Source organism: Propithecus coquereli, unplaced genomic scaffold, assembly GCF_000956105.1.
Source record: "Propithecus coquereli isolate 6110/MARCELLA unplaced genomic scaffold, Pcoq_1.0 Scaffold42, whole genome shotgun sequence".
In the NCBI taxonomy this organism is placed as follows: Eukaryota; Metazoa; Chordata; class Mammalia; order Primates; family Indriidae; genus Propithecus; species Propithecus coquereli.
In genome coordinates, this window is record NW_012149952.1 from 10,237,042 (window position 1) to 10,249,987 (window position 12,946).

Genomic DNA, 12,946 nt, shown 5'->3' on the forward strand with positions numbered 1-12,946 from the left:
CCCAGCTACTCGGGAGGCTGAGGCAGGAGGATCGCTTGAGCCCAGGAGTTTGAGGTTGCTGTGAGCGAGGATGATGCCACGGCACTCTAGCCCGGACAACACAGTGAGACTCTGTCTCAAAAAAAAAAAAAAAAAATCAATGTTGTTCTTTTGTCTCCCTTTGTAACCTCCAAGCTACAAAGAAGGGCAAGTTTCATGCAGAATAAAGCAACTGTCAACATATTTCTTATTTTTTATGAACTGGTAAGTTTTACCCCCACTTAAAAAATGTAGTTGACCCTAGAAAAGCCCAATTTACAAGGTTCTGGTACTTGTATTCTTTTTTCAGAGCACTTTGAAGAAGGTTTATATACAAACAGTATGCACACAGGAAGGTGTTTTAAAACATCCTTGAATAGATTTTCTGTGACTATGATTTGATTTGATCAGCTCTGTTTTGCTGAAAACTACTCTCATCTTAAAACCAGGTAATATTTGTGTCTTGCACACTTTATTTCTAGAACCCTCTCCCCTGTCCTTTGTGTACTGAAGTTAGACTCTCCTTGCATAGGGGAAGCTGCAGGAACCTAGGGATGGGGAGCAGGGGAGGGCGCTGTGAAGAAAATGACCTCGCCATGATTGGCCAGGGGAGAGGGGAGCCTGGAGAGTACATAAGGATGGAGAAAACACAAGCTGGAGAAAGTTCGAAGGGGAAACTTGGGAGAAGGGATTAATTCAATCAAGAGTAGCAGAAAGAGGAAGAGCAACTGGGGGAAAAGTTGACTTAGTCGGGGGCCCAGGGAGAAACACAAATTCACGCAACACTGGGTGTGGGAACAGGGAGGGTTGAGCAAGAGCTCCGGTGTCAGGTGGCTGTGAGGAGAGCACTGGGGACTAAATGTGGAACTCAGCCAGAAAGGACCTTGTTTCCCTTAAGGGACTGGGGCGAGGAGGTGGGGGGAGCATAGGTGGCCTGAGGCTAGATCATGGTACATTGAGAAAGGCCAAACAGGTTGGACTTGTCCCTGAAATGTCCTGACTTGGAAAATGCGCGCTCCCCAATTTCTCCCACTGGAGGAATCTGTGCTTCCTAACTGGCTGGCAGGGAGGGCTCCAAGGTGAGTGACAGGGAATGGGCAACCTAGATAAGCGTAAGGAACAACATTTGAGCCCTAAGGTCAAAGTCTAAAGTGGAATCTTCTCTGGAATCCTTTGTGCTTGCCAAACTCACTTTTTCCCTTGGGGGAAATAAACACAGGGGATGGAAACCATAATTTTTGTACCTACCCCTCCGTAATTAGCTTGGGTAGGCATCAGCACTCTAATCTAGCAAACAGTTCCAACCCCTGGGTTCTATCAGATGATTTCAAGGGGTCTTTGGTGGGTGGAAAGAAACCCCTCCAATGATGGACACATGAGCACTGATGTCCACATTTTCATGTGTAGCACATTCAGGGCTTGGGATTCCATACCTCAAAGAATGCACAACAGGCCTCCAGACTCAAAGGGTAGGAAGCCATTACTTTATTATCATTAGTCCATGTAGTTGAACAGTACTTTTTATTCCAGGCCTTCCCCATACCTATTCGGTCTTATGCAATGTGAGATAGGTAATGTTTTTCCTATTTTGTCAGAGAGAAAATAAATAGAAATCAAAGGTTATGTTTCCTTAATATGATTTTGAGTAACTACGTTTAATTCAATCAGGTCTTGCTATTCCTTTCATTCATCCAATAAATATGTACTGAGCACCACCTTCTTTGGACCAGCATTCTGTTAGGGGCTGGGAATTTACAAAAGGGAACTAAGACAGGGTACCTACATTCATAGAGTATACAGTCCCAAATGGGAGACAGGCATTAAATAGATAAATTCACACATAATTATTTAATATTAAATAGTTAATCTCAAAAATGTGTAATTGCAATTGTGATAAATGATATAAAAGTTAGATTCAAGTGTTATAAGAATGTATAACAGAAGACTGTAACCTAGTCTTGGGGTCTGGCAAAGCCTCTCTGAAGAAGAGACATTTCTACATCAGTTGTCAGACTCAGAGTTGGGGCCACAGATGTGGAAAGCAGTGAGCACATGTCGATGGAATTGCCAAGACCAGCACTGCAGAGCTGGAGCCCGGTTTGGCACAATCCTCTTCCTGCAACTCTGTCTTGGCTTTACCTTCCTCTCTTCCCTGCTATCTTTTCCCTATGCCGCTACCAGCCATCAGCCTTTCCCCTCATGTGAGCACAGCTCACGTGAGTCTCTATCTTTCATCTTTGAAAATGAGTCAACAGAGGCAGGAATTTTGTTGCATAAAAATCTTTTCATCTTGGAAATGTGTGTGTGTGTGTGTGTCTTGTAGATATGAGATGATAATGATAATATTTAAGAAACATTGCCTTAGAGATTGCCACTTCTCATACATTGCCACAAAATTGAAATCACCTGGGTGCTCCTTTTTGCCAACTTATCTTTTGAATCCTAAGGAATTGAATCTAGAGTGTTTGCAATGGTGGGGGAGTGAGGAGTAGAGATTTTTGTGCAAACAATTTTGCCACTCAAGATAATACCCTTGAGTTTCATCCAAGTTATTGTTCATTCCTTTTTATTATAGCACAGTTTGTTTAACTATTCACCTATCAAAGGACATTTTGGTTGTTTCTGTTTTTTTCACTATTACAAATAAATCTGCTATAAACATTCATGTACGAGATTTTGTGTGGACATAAGTTTTCATTTCTCTGGGATAAATGCCCAGGAGTGTAATTGCTGGGTCCTATGGTAATTGCAAGTTTAGTTTTATAAGAAACTTCCAGGGTTTTCCAGAGTGGCTGTAGCATTTCACATTCTCACCAGCAATGTCTGAAAGATCCGGTTTCTCTACATTCTCGCCACCATTTGGTATTGTCACTTTTTTATTTCAGCTGTTTGAATAAGTATGTAGTGATATCTCATTATGGTCTAATTTGCATTTCCCTAATGATTAATGATGGTGAACATCTTTTCATGTCTTTACCATCCATATTTCCTCTTTGGTGAAATCTGTCTTCATGTCCTTTACCCATTTTCTAATTGGATTTTTTTTTTTACTGTTGACTTTTTAAAAGTTCTCCGTCTATTCTAGATATGAGTCTTTTGTCAGATGTGTGGTTTGCAAATATTTTCTCCCATTCTGTATCTTGTCTTTTCATCCTATTTTGCAGAGCAACAGTTTTATGTTTTGATCAGGCCCAATTTATTGACTTTTCCTTTTATGGATTGTGCTTTTGGTATCAAGTCTAAGAATTTTTTGCCTAAGCCCTAGATCCTGAAGATTTTTTTTTTTGTTTATTTTTTAAAGTTTTATAGTTTTTTACATTTAAGTCCATGATCCATTTTGAGTTAATTTTTATACGAAGTATGAGACTTAGATTGAGGTTTGTGATGCTTAATTTTATGTGTCAACTTGGTTAGGCCACAGTACCCAGATACTTGGTGAAATATTAATACATCTGGATGTTGCTGTGAAGGTATTTTTTCTTTTCTTTTTTTTTTTTTTTTGAGACAGAGTCTCACTGTGTTGCCGGGCTAGAGTGCCGTGGCATCAACCTAGCTCACAGCAACCTCAAACTCCTGGGCTCAAGCGATCCTTCTGCCTCAGCCTCCCGACTAGCTGGGACTACAGGCATGCGCCACCATGCCCGGCTAATTTTTTCTATATATTTTTAGTTGTCCGATTAATTTCTTTCTATTTTAGTAGAGACGGAGTCTCGCTCTTGCTCAGGCTGGTCTCGAACTCCTGAGCTCAAACAATCCTCCCGCCTCAGCCTCCCAGAGTGCTAGGGTTACAGGCGTGAACTACCATGACTGGCTTATTCCTTGTTTGTTGAGATTTTATCACAAATGGAGTTTGAATTCTGTCGAACGCTTTTTCGCTTTTTTGATATAATCATGTGATTTTCTTCTTTAGCCTATTAATATGGTGGTTCACACTGACTTTTTTAAAAATATTAAACTAGACTTACATACCTGGAATAAACCCCACTTGGTCATGGTGTATAATTGCTTTATATTGCTAAATTTTATTTGCTAATATTTTGTTATAAATTTTTACATTTATGTTCATGAGTAATGTTGGTCTATAGTTTTCTTGTATTGTCTTTGTCTGGTTTTGGTAACAGGGTAATATTAGCTTCATAAAGTGAACTGGGAAATATTTCCTCTACTTCTATTTTTTGGAAGAGATTATGTAGAATTGGCATTACTTTTTCTTTAAATGTTTGGTAGAATTCTCCAGTGAAACCACCTGGGCCTAGAAATTTCTGTTTGGGGAGTTTTTAAGTTATAGATTTAATTTCCTTAATATTTATAGAGCTATTAACTATATTTATATTGAGTGAGTTGTGGTAGTTTGTATTTTTCAATGAGTTGGTCCATTTCATCTAAATTGTTAAATTTGTGTGTGTAGACTTGTTCTTTTGATGTCTGCAGGATCTGTAGTGATATCCCCTGTTTTGTTCCCAATATTGATAATTTGTTTCTTTCTTTCTTTTTTTTTTTTTTGGACATTCTTGCTAAAGGTCTGTCAATTTTATTGATCTTTTACAAAGGAACAGCTTTTTGTTTCATCGATTTCTTCATTGTTTTCTTCATTTCAATTTCATTGATTTCTCATCTTATCTTTATTATTTCCTTCCTTCTGCTTGCTTTGTGTTTTTTTTGCTCTTCTTTTTCTAGGTTCTTGAGGTGGTAATTTATTGATTTGAGACCTTTACTCTTTTCTAACGTATGATTTAGTGATATAAATTTCTTTCTCAGCATGTCTTTTACTGTGTCCCACAAATTTTGACATATTGTGCTTTTATTTTCAATTCAGTTCAATGCATTTTTTAAAATTTCTCCTGAGACTTCTTCTTTGACTCACAGATTTAGAAGTATGTTATTTAGTTTCTAAGTGTTTGAGTACTTTCCTGTTATCTTTCTGTTATTAATTTCTAATTTGCTTCTATTGTGGTCAGAGAATATATAGTTGTACAGTTGCAATTCTTCTAAATTTGTTGAGGTTTGTTTTATGGCTCAGAAAGTGGTCTGTCTTGGCCCGTGTTCTATGAGTACTTGAAAAGAATGTGTATTCTGCTGGTGTTGGATGGAGTATTCTATAAATGTTGGTTTAGATCCTGTTAGTTGATGGTATTGTTGATTTCTTCTATATCTTTGCTAATATTCTGTGTAGTTGTTCTATCAATTGTTGAGGGAGAGGTATGGAAATCTTCAACTATAATTGTGGATATGTGGATTTTCTTCTTTCAGTTTTATCAGCTTTTGCTTCACATATTTTGCTTCACAAACAGCTCTTTTTTTTTGGTGCATGCACATTTAGGATTGCTATGTCTTCTTGGTAGATTGAGCTTTTATCATTATTTAATGTCTCTCTCTGTCTCTGGTAATCTTCTTTCCGTGAAGTCTATCTGATATTAATATAGACACTCATGCTTTCTTCTGACAATGCTTGTATAATATATATCTTTCCATACTTTTACTTTCAATCTTTCTATATTATTATATTTAAGGTGAGTTTTTTGTAGAGTAAATATCATTGGATCATTTTTTCTTATCCAATCTGCCCATCTCTGTTTTCTACTTGGTGTATTTAGACCTTTTACATTTAATGTGATTATTGATATGTTAGCATCTGAGCCTCCCATTTTATTTTTAATTTTCTGTTTTCTTTTTCTTGCTTTCCTATAAGTACTTGAAAAATTTTGGGAATACTGTATCTGATTTATCTGTAGTGGTTTTAAATGTATATCTTTGTATAGATTTTTAGTGGTTGCTCTAGGCATTACATTGTGTATGTAATATAGTCACAGTCTACTGGTAGTGTTATTTTACCAGTTTGAGTGAAGTGTAGAACGCTTATCTCTTTTTTTTTGAGCCAGAATCTCACTCTGTCACCCGGGCTAGAGTGCTGTGGTGTCAGCCTAGCTCACAGCAACCTCAAACTCCTGGGTTCAAGTGACCCTCCTGCCTCAGCCTCTTGAGTAGCTGGGACTACAGGCATGCGCCACCATGCCCGGCTATGTTTTTCTATTTTTATTAGAGACAGGGTCTCACTCTTGCTCAGGTTGGTCTGTAACTCCTGACCTCAAGCAATCCTCCTGCCTCAGCCTCCCACAGTGCTAGGATTACAGGCATGAGCCACTGTGCCCGGCCTCTTTCTTCCTTTTTGATGTTCCAAGATTTCTTTTATCATTTCTGTTTTGTTTATAGAACTTCCTTTAGCCATCTTTTTAGAGTAGGTCTGATGGAGACATATTCTCTTAATTTTCCTTCATCTGAAAATGTCTTGATTTCCCTTTCATTCCTGAAGGATATTTTTGTGGGATATAGGATTTAGTTCTTTTCTTTCACCACCTGAAAAATGTGCTAATTCCTTCTGGCCTACATGGTTTCTGATGAGAAATCTGCTGTCATTCAAATCACTGTTTCCCTGTTAAATCATTGCTTTTCTCTGTCTGCTTTCAAGATTTTTCTGTCTTTAGTTTTCAGAAGTTTGACTATGATGTGTTTTAGTGTAGATTTCTTTGGGTTTATCATGGTTGGGGTTCTCTCAGCTGTTGAATCTGTAGGTTTATGTTTTTTGCCAAATTTGGAAAATTTTCAGCCGTTATTCCTTCCAATATTTTTCAGCCCCACTCTCTTTCTCCTCTCATCCTAGGACTCTAATGACACAAATGTTATATCTTCTGTAATAGTTCCACAGACTCTGTTTATTTTTTCCAGTCTATTTGCTGTGTAATTGTTATATATTCAAGCTCACTGATTATTTCCTTTGTCACTTCCATTCTGTTGTTCAGCTCATCAACTGAGATTTTCATTTTGGTTATTGTGTTTTTCAGTTCTAAAATTTCCATTTGGTTCTTTGTGTCTTCTTATTTGCTTGATGAGACTTTCTAATTCTTTGCTGAGACTTTCTGTTCTTTTTATTTGTTTCAAGCATGCTTGTAATTTCTCACTGAAGCATTTTTATGGTATCTATTTCAAAGTCTTTGTCAGATAATTCTAACATCTCAGTCACGTTAGTGTTGACATATATTGATTGTCTTTGTCATTCAGTGTGAGATCTTTCTGGTTCTTGGTATGATGAATGATTTTCAAATGGATACAGTTTCTTTTGGATATTATGTTATGAGACTGCATATTATTTAAACCTTTTGTTTTAGCTGATTTTTTATGACATTGCTCTAGTAGGGAAAAGGGGAGGTGTTGTGTTGTTACTGCCAGATTGGGATGAAAGTTCAGGCTCCCCACTCAGCCTTTGCTGACATAGTTAGGGGTAAGGGAGGTCACAGTTTTTCCTGTGGTGTCTGGCTATAGTAGAGTAGCAATTGTCTAAAAGTTTTCTGTCTTTCTAGGCTGCCCCTTTCCTGGTCCTTTGGCTAGAGAGAGTAGGCTTTTGTTGGAGCTTTTAAAAATAAATCTGCTTCTGTTGATGTTTTCTGAATTTCTGGCTTCTCCAGCAAACAGTCTGGGGTATTTGAGGCAAAAAGGAAAACCCAGGGAACTCACTCCTATGTCATTCTTTAGGTCTTGAGATCCTTAGCTAGTATTTCTTCTTCTTTCCACCTTTCTTGGTCTTCTTATATTTGTCTTGTATGTAATATCCAGGGTTTTTAAATGTGGGAAAAGCACATTCACTCCACCCTCCTGAAAGTAGAAGTTCCCAATTGACTTTAGGATCCCACATCTCTGATTAGTTATTAAATATCATCATTTATCTCTGAAGGTATGGTGTTTAAAACTCACATTTTAATATGCTGTCTTTGTTGAGTGGGTGGATCATATTCATGTAGCTTTGAGATGTTGAGGCAGAACCATAGATAAAAGTGTCCCCAGAAAAATCAACAAGAAAAAATCAAACAACCCTATCAAAAAGTGGGCAAAGGACATGAACAGAATTTTTTCAAAAGAAGAGAGAATAATGGCCCAGAAACATATGAAAAAATGCTCAACATCTCTAATCATCAGGGGAATGCAAATTAAAACCACAATGAGATATCACTTATCTCTAGTGAGACTGGCCTTTATCAAAAAGTCCCAAAACAATAAATGTTGGCGTGGATGCGGAGAGATAGGAGCACTCATGCACTGTTGGTGGGATTGCAAACTAGTGCAACCTCTGTGGAAAGCAATATGGAGATACCTTAAAGAGATACAAGTAGAAGTACCATTCGATGACAACACATGCTTATTGTATGAATGAATGCTGCTGGATAAATGCTAATGCTTCTGAATGACAAGTGCTAAACCGAATTGTGTGATGCAGACTAGAAGTGCTATATGAAGCCAGGAGAGAGGTAGCATTGTGGGCTGAGGTACTGAAGAAGGGTTTTCTTAAGGAGGAGGTTGATTTGTCTTGTTGGTAGAGTAGGATCTGGAGGTTCTTTTTGAAGGATAAATGAACAGGGCTTATTAACAGACTGTGTTTGGGGGACGAAAGAGAGTAAAAAGCCAAAGAGAGTTTGGTTCAGATCCTGGGTGATGGGGAGACGAGGGGAATATTGAATTTGATCTTGTACCTGATTAACTCGAGCTGTTAGTAAAACCTCCAAGCACAAGTGCACAGTAAGCATTTGGAATATCTGAAGCTGAGGGAAAGATTATACCAGAAAAACCCCTCATTTCAACTGGAGTCTCCAGAAGATATAGGACCTAGTCCCAACTTTGTAGCCAATAATCAATGTGATCTAAGGCAATTCATAACTCTTCCCTGGGCTTTGGTTTTCTTATCTATGAAATGGGATGCATTGGTAGATGATTTTTTATGAGATAACATTTGGATCAGCATAGTATCTGGTATTTGGAAGGAGCCCTTTACTTGTTGGAATATTTTCCTTCCAGCTCTAAAGGTCTAGGATTGTGTGATTTCTTTGAAATGTGAACAGTCCTTAATGTATCTGCCTTCTATGACTGGGTTTTTACTTAGTAGTTTTTTTTGTCCCCAGCAGAGCCCACCAGTTTATATTATGTAAAGCTAAGAAGGGAGGACTGTACGTGTTGTGTCTCAATCTTTTCAGACTTCCTAAGTTTTTTTCTCTTTTGAGCATTGGCAGTTTTCATGCTTGAATCAGAAAAGCCTCCATTTTGGCTGACTCCAGCCCTCCACTCTGGGGAATATAATGGGCAGGTAGCCATTAGTACACAGGAAGGGAGGGCTTTGTGGTATCTTAAAGCCATTTGATTTTATTTATTTCCAGTTTGCTCTACATTTGTTCCACAGATCTGGACAGTTTAAAAAGGGGTGGGGATGAAAATTAACTAGGACTAGAGAAAAGGATGAACACATTTGCCTTTCAATATTAAAGTGGGACTCAGAGCACTAACTTGAAAAGATTTCTGGGCTTCATTTTATCTTTCTAAAAACTGAGCAATGCTGTAACTGTCCACATAGCATCTGAAGAGTTGACTTTGGTTGGAGAAACAGTTCTACATCTTGTTACTAGTATTTTATAATGTCAGCCCTCTGTCTATCATAAATAGTATTTAAGTATTTGTTTCTTTCAAATTAAAAAAATATGTAACCTAAACATTTGCACCCCCATAATATGCTGAAATAAAAAAAAAGGATGTGAAAACTCTCAAAAAAAATCTTTTCGATTTTAAAGATAAACTCATTACAAAAATAAGAAAATGAAAATCACTCATAATCCCCAAACATAGAGATAATCATTGTTAATATTTCTATTTATTTCCTTCTAGTCTTCTTTTTTCTACACATACACACACAATCATACTCTATGTTCTTTTGTATATCCTCCCTTCCCTCCCTTAATTTAGGTTACGAGCATTTCTCTGTCATTAAATACTTTTCTAAACATGATTTTAAATAATTACATAATTACATAGCATTTCATAGTATAAATGTTACCATATAGGATTTCATAATATGGACAATTTAAGTTGTTTCCACTTTTTCTCTATTTTAAATGACGCTATAATGAATTTCCTAGTATTTATATTTTTGTGCATCTTTATTTTTTTTTTGAAGAATAAATCTTTAGAAAAAGAATTACTGGGTAAAGGATAAGAACATTGTTAAGGGTTTGGCATATTTTGCCAAGTTGCCCTGTGGGAGAGTTGTACCAATTTGCATTCCCATTAATGTTTGAGAATGCCTGACTCACTGCATTAACACAGGATACTTTACTGTCATGTATACATGACACGATTTTGGATTATTTCAATTCAAATGGCATTTACTGAGCACCTACCTACTATGTGTAGGGTACTGTACTAGGCATTAGACTTACTCCTGTTATGCAGTGTAAGAGCTAGACACACAACACATATACAAAGATGTTAAAAAATGCAAGTGAAATATAACAACACATAAATCTCTATGGTCAGGGCTAACATCATTCAGTCTTTAAATGGCTACTCATTGAAGACACTGTGCTAGCTAATTAAAAAATAATTTAGAACTTGTAAGACTTAAAGCAGAATGCATTAATATGAATCTTGAAAACAACAGAGATTCAGTTGTGATCATTTATATTCTATTTCCTGACATAAATTGGAGCAGGAATGGAAAGGAATATTACAAATCCACATCCTTTTCAAAAGCAAAAGATACCCATTTGCATGAAAGGATAATTTCTGCTTTTGTCAGTTCCCTTTACAAAGTTAACCTGTTGATTATCAGAGAAAGGGGACACAACACACAGAAAGCTAACCTCCTTCTGGCAGCTGGGGATAATTTGTCAGTCTCCTTTGAAATGTGGCTTTGTGCTCGCTGGAGAAGGCAGCTGGAACAGAAAAAGCATGACAGACAAAAGCTGAAATCCACATGAAGAAAGGTCTTTTTCCCCCCAAATTACTGCCTGAGTTAGCAACAGTCAGAACAGAAAGTACACGTATATCTTCCCAACAACAAGCATGTCTGGTACTAGAGAAGGCCCCTTATGCCACAGGAGGCATTTAGAATAGCTGTAGCCCTGTATAGGGCTGCTGGATAGCATTTAAACAAGCCTTCCCATCCTATGAAAAAATTAGACCCTCAAATTAAATCTAACACTGAGACTGAAAAAATGAAAGTGTCATGTTTTTAAATCAGTTAAAGCATTTACTATTCTGAAAAAGAAGACCTACTTAATATATAGTGGATGATGGTACGAGAAACAGAAGTTTAAGTATATGATTTCCAGTTAAAAAGTAACCAATGGAATAACTAAAAATAATACTATCAGACTGGAAACAACCCAAATGGCCATCAACTGGGGAATGGATAAACCGTGGCACATCCATGCAATGGAATACTACTCAGCAATACAAAAGAATGAACTAGTGATACTTAAATCTCAAAATAGTTATCCTGAGTGAAAGAAGGCAGTCTAAAAAGGTTACATGCTGTACGATTCCATTCCTATAACATTTCAGAAAAGGCAAAATTGTGGGAACATAAAACAGATCAGTGGTGGTCAGGATCTGGGGGTAAAGGGAGGAGTTGATTACAAAGGGCCGTATGATGGAATTTTGGGAGGTTATGGAACTTTTCTACATTGTGACTGTGGTGGTTATATAACTTTATGTATTTGCCTAAACTCAGAACTGTACAGCAAAAAAGTAAATTTTACTGTATGCTATTTTAAAAAGTGAATTAGAAAATCTCATGAAAATAATACTATTGAACATGAGGAGGTGGAAGAAAGAGACGCAGTTGGGAATAATGTGAAGAGAGCTAAATCCTCCATTTTTATAACAGAGTTAAGCGATAAGGTCCAAAATGGATAAATTAAGAATAGGGAGAATGTGATGACGTCCCACTCTTGCCTGGAGGATCTCAGCCATGCGAATCGCTTTGACACAGACACTACCTCTACTTCCAACCCAATAATGGGGTTTCCAACAGAACGATCCACACTTATATTAATATAGTTTCTAAGGAAACAGGACGTCAAGTCCCTTCTCAGCCAGGGCCTGACATTAATCCCTTTCTTACAGCCGGGCTTTGCTTTGAGCGATAAAAATAATGTGCTTCGTTTAAATTTTGCCTGCATTCCCCTCGTCCCAATCTTCTAACAACCCTGTCTCTGCCTTGGGGGAGAGGCCCCGCGGTTTCTCTTTGGCCTGGAAAGAACACCGTTTAAGGAGCGCGTGGGTGGGAGGCCTCACCTCCTCTCTGCCACCTCCCACGGCAGGACCCAGCTTCAAGAATCAAGAACCTTAGGAATGGCTTTCTCAGGGCATCCTTCCCTGACCGCGGAGTGCCGGACAGTTGGCGACGGACGGTGCCAACGGCAAGAAGCAGGTGGTGTGGGGGTGCATGTTAAAGTCGGGGTGCGGTAGGCGGTGCAGAGGGTGCGGAAGGGAGCCGGGCCGGTGGCCGCGGGGACAGTAAAAAAAAAAAAAAAAAAAAGAATAGGAGCAGAGGTATGTTATTTAGAGATACAGATGTAACCACCAGTTGAATTGAAAACAGAATCTATTAAAAATGGTTGCCTCTAAGGAGTGGGACTGGGGGTAGGGAGGGCTGGGGCAGAGAATTGTTTTTTATTACAAGGTCTTCTGTATTATTTGATATTTTAAAATCATGCTCATGTATTACTTTCATTTAAAAATAAATGTAGTAGAAAATGCACTGGACTGGGAATCAAGAAACCTGATCTCTAACCCTGATTTTGTGCTAATTGAGCAAATCCCTTCTCTTCTCTGGGCCTTGGTTTCTACATCCGTATGATAAAGGAGTTGGACTACATGATCTTTTCATACCTAAAGAAAATTATAAAGTTAGATTATTTGCGTATCCACAACAATTCTTTGTTGAATGCAAAGCTAGGAAACAGGCATTTTTATTTTTAAAGCTGGAAGGGACTAAGTCATCAAATTCACCAGTCTCTTTTTAACCACTGAAGAAACCAAGACATAGACTGGTTAAAAGACTTGCTTACAATGACAATTAATCAACAACAGAGCTAGGACTCAAGCTCAA

At 37.8% G+C, this 12,946-nt stretch overlaps 1 protein-coding gene across 2 annotated transcripts in view; it reads right to left on the reverse strand.

Annotated features, from left to right (window-relative positions):
* PLAC1 (placenta-specific 1) overlaps window positions 1-12,946 on the reverse strand; it is a 75,528-nt gene that overhangs the window by 16,434 nt on the left and 46,148 nt on the right. The window contains exon 2 of one of the 2 annotated variants that reach the window (XM_012653312.1): window positions 10,692-10,763. The exons of the other annotated variant lie outside the window; for it this stretch is intronic. The gene's annotated coding sequence lies outside the window, so the exon portion shown is untranslated. The remainder of the gene's footprint in view (window positions 1-10,691; window positions 10,764-12,946) is intronic. 2 annotated transcript variants of the gene reach the window in all.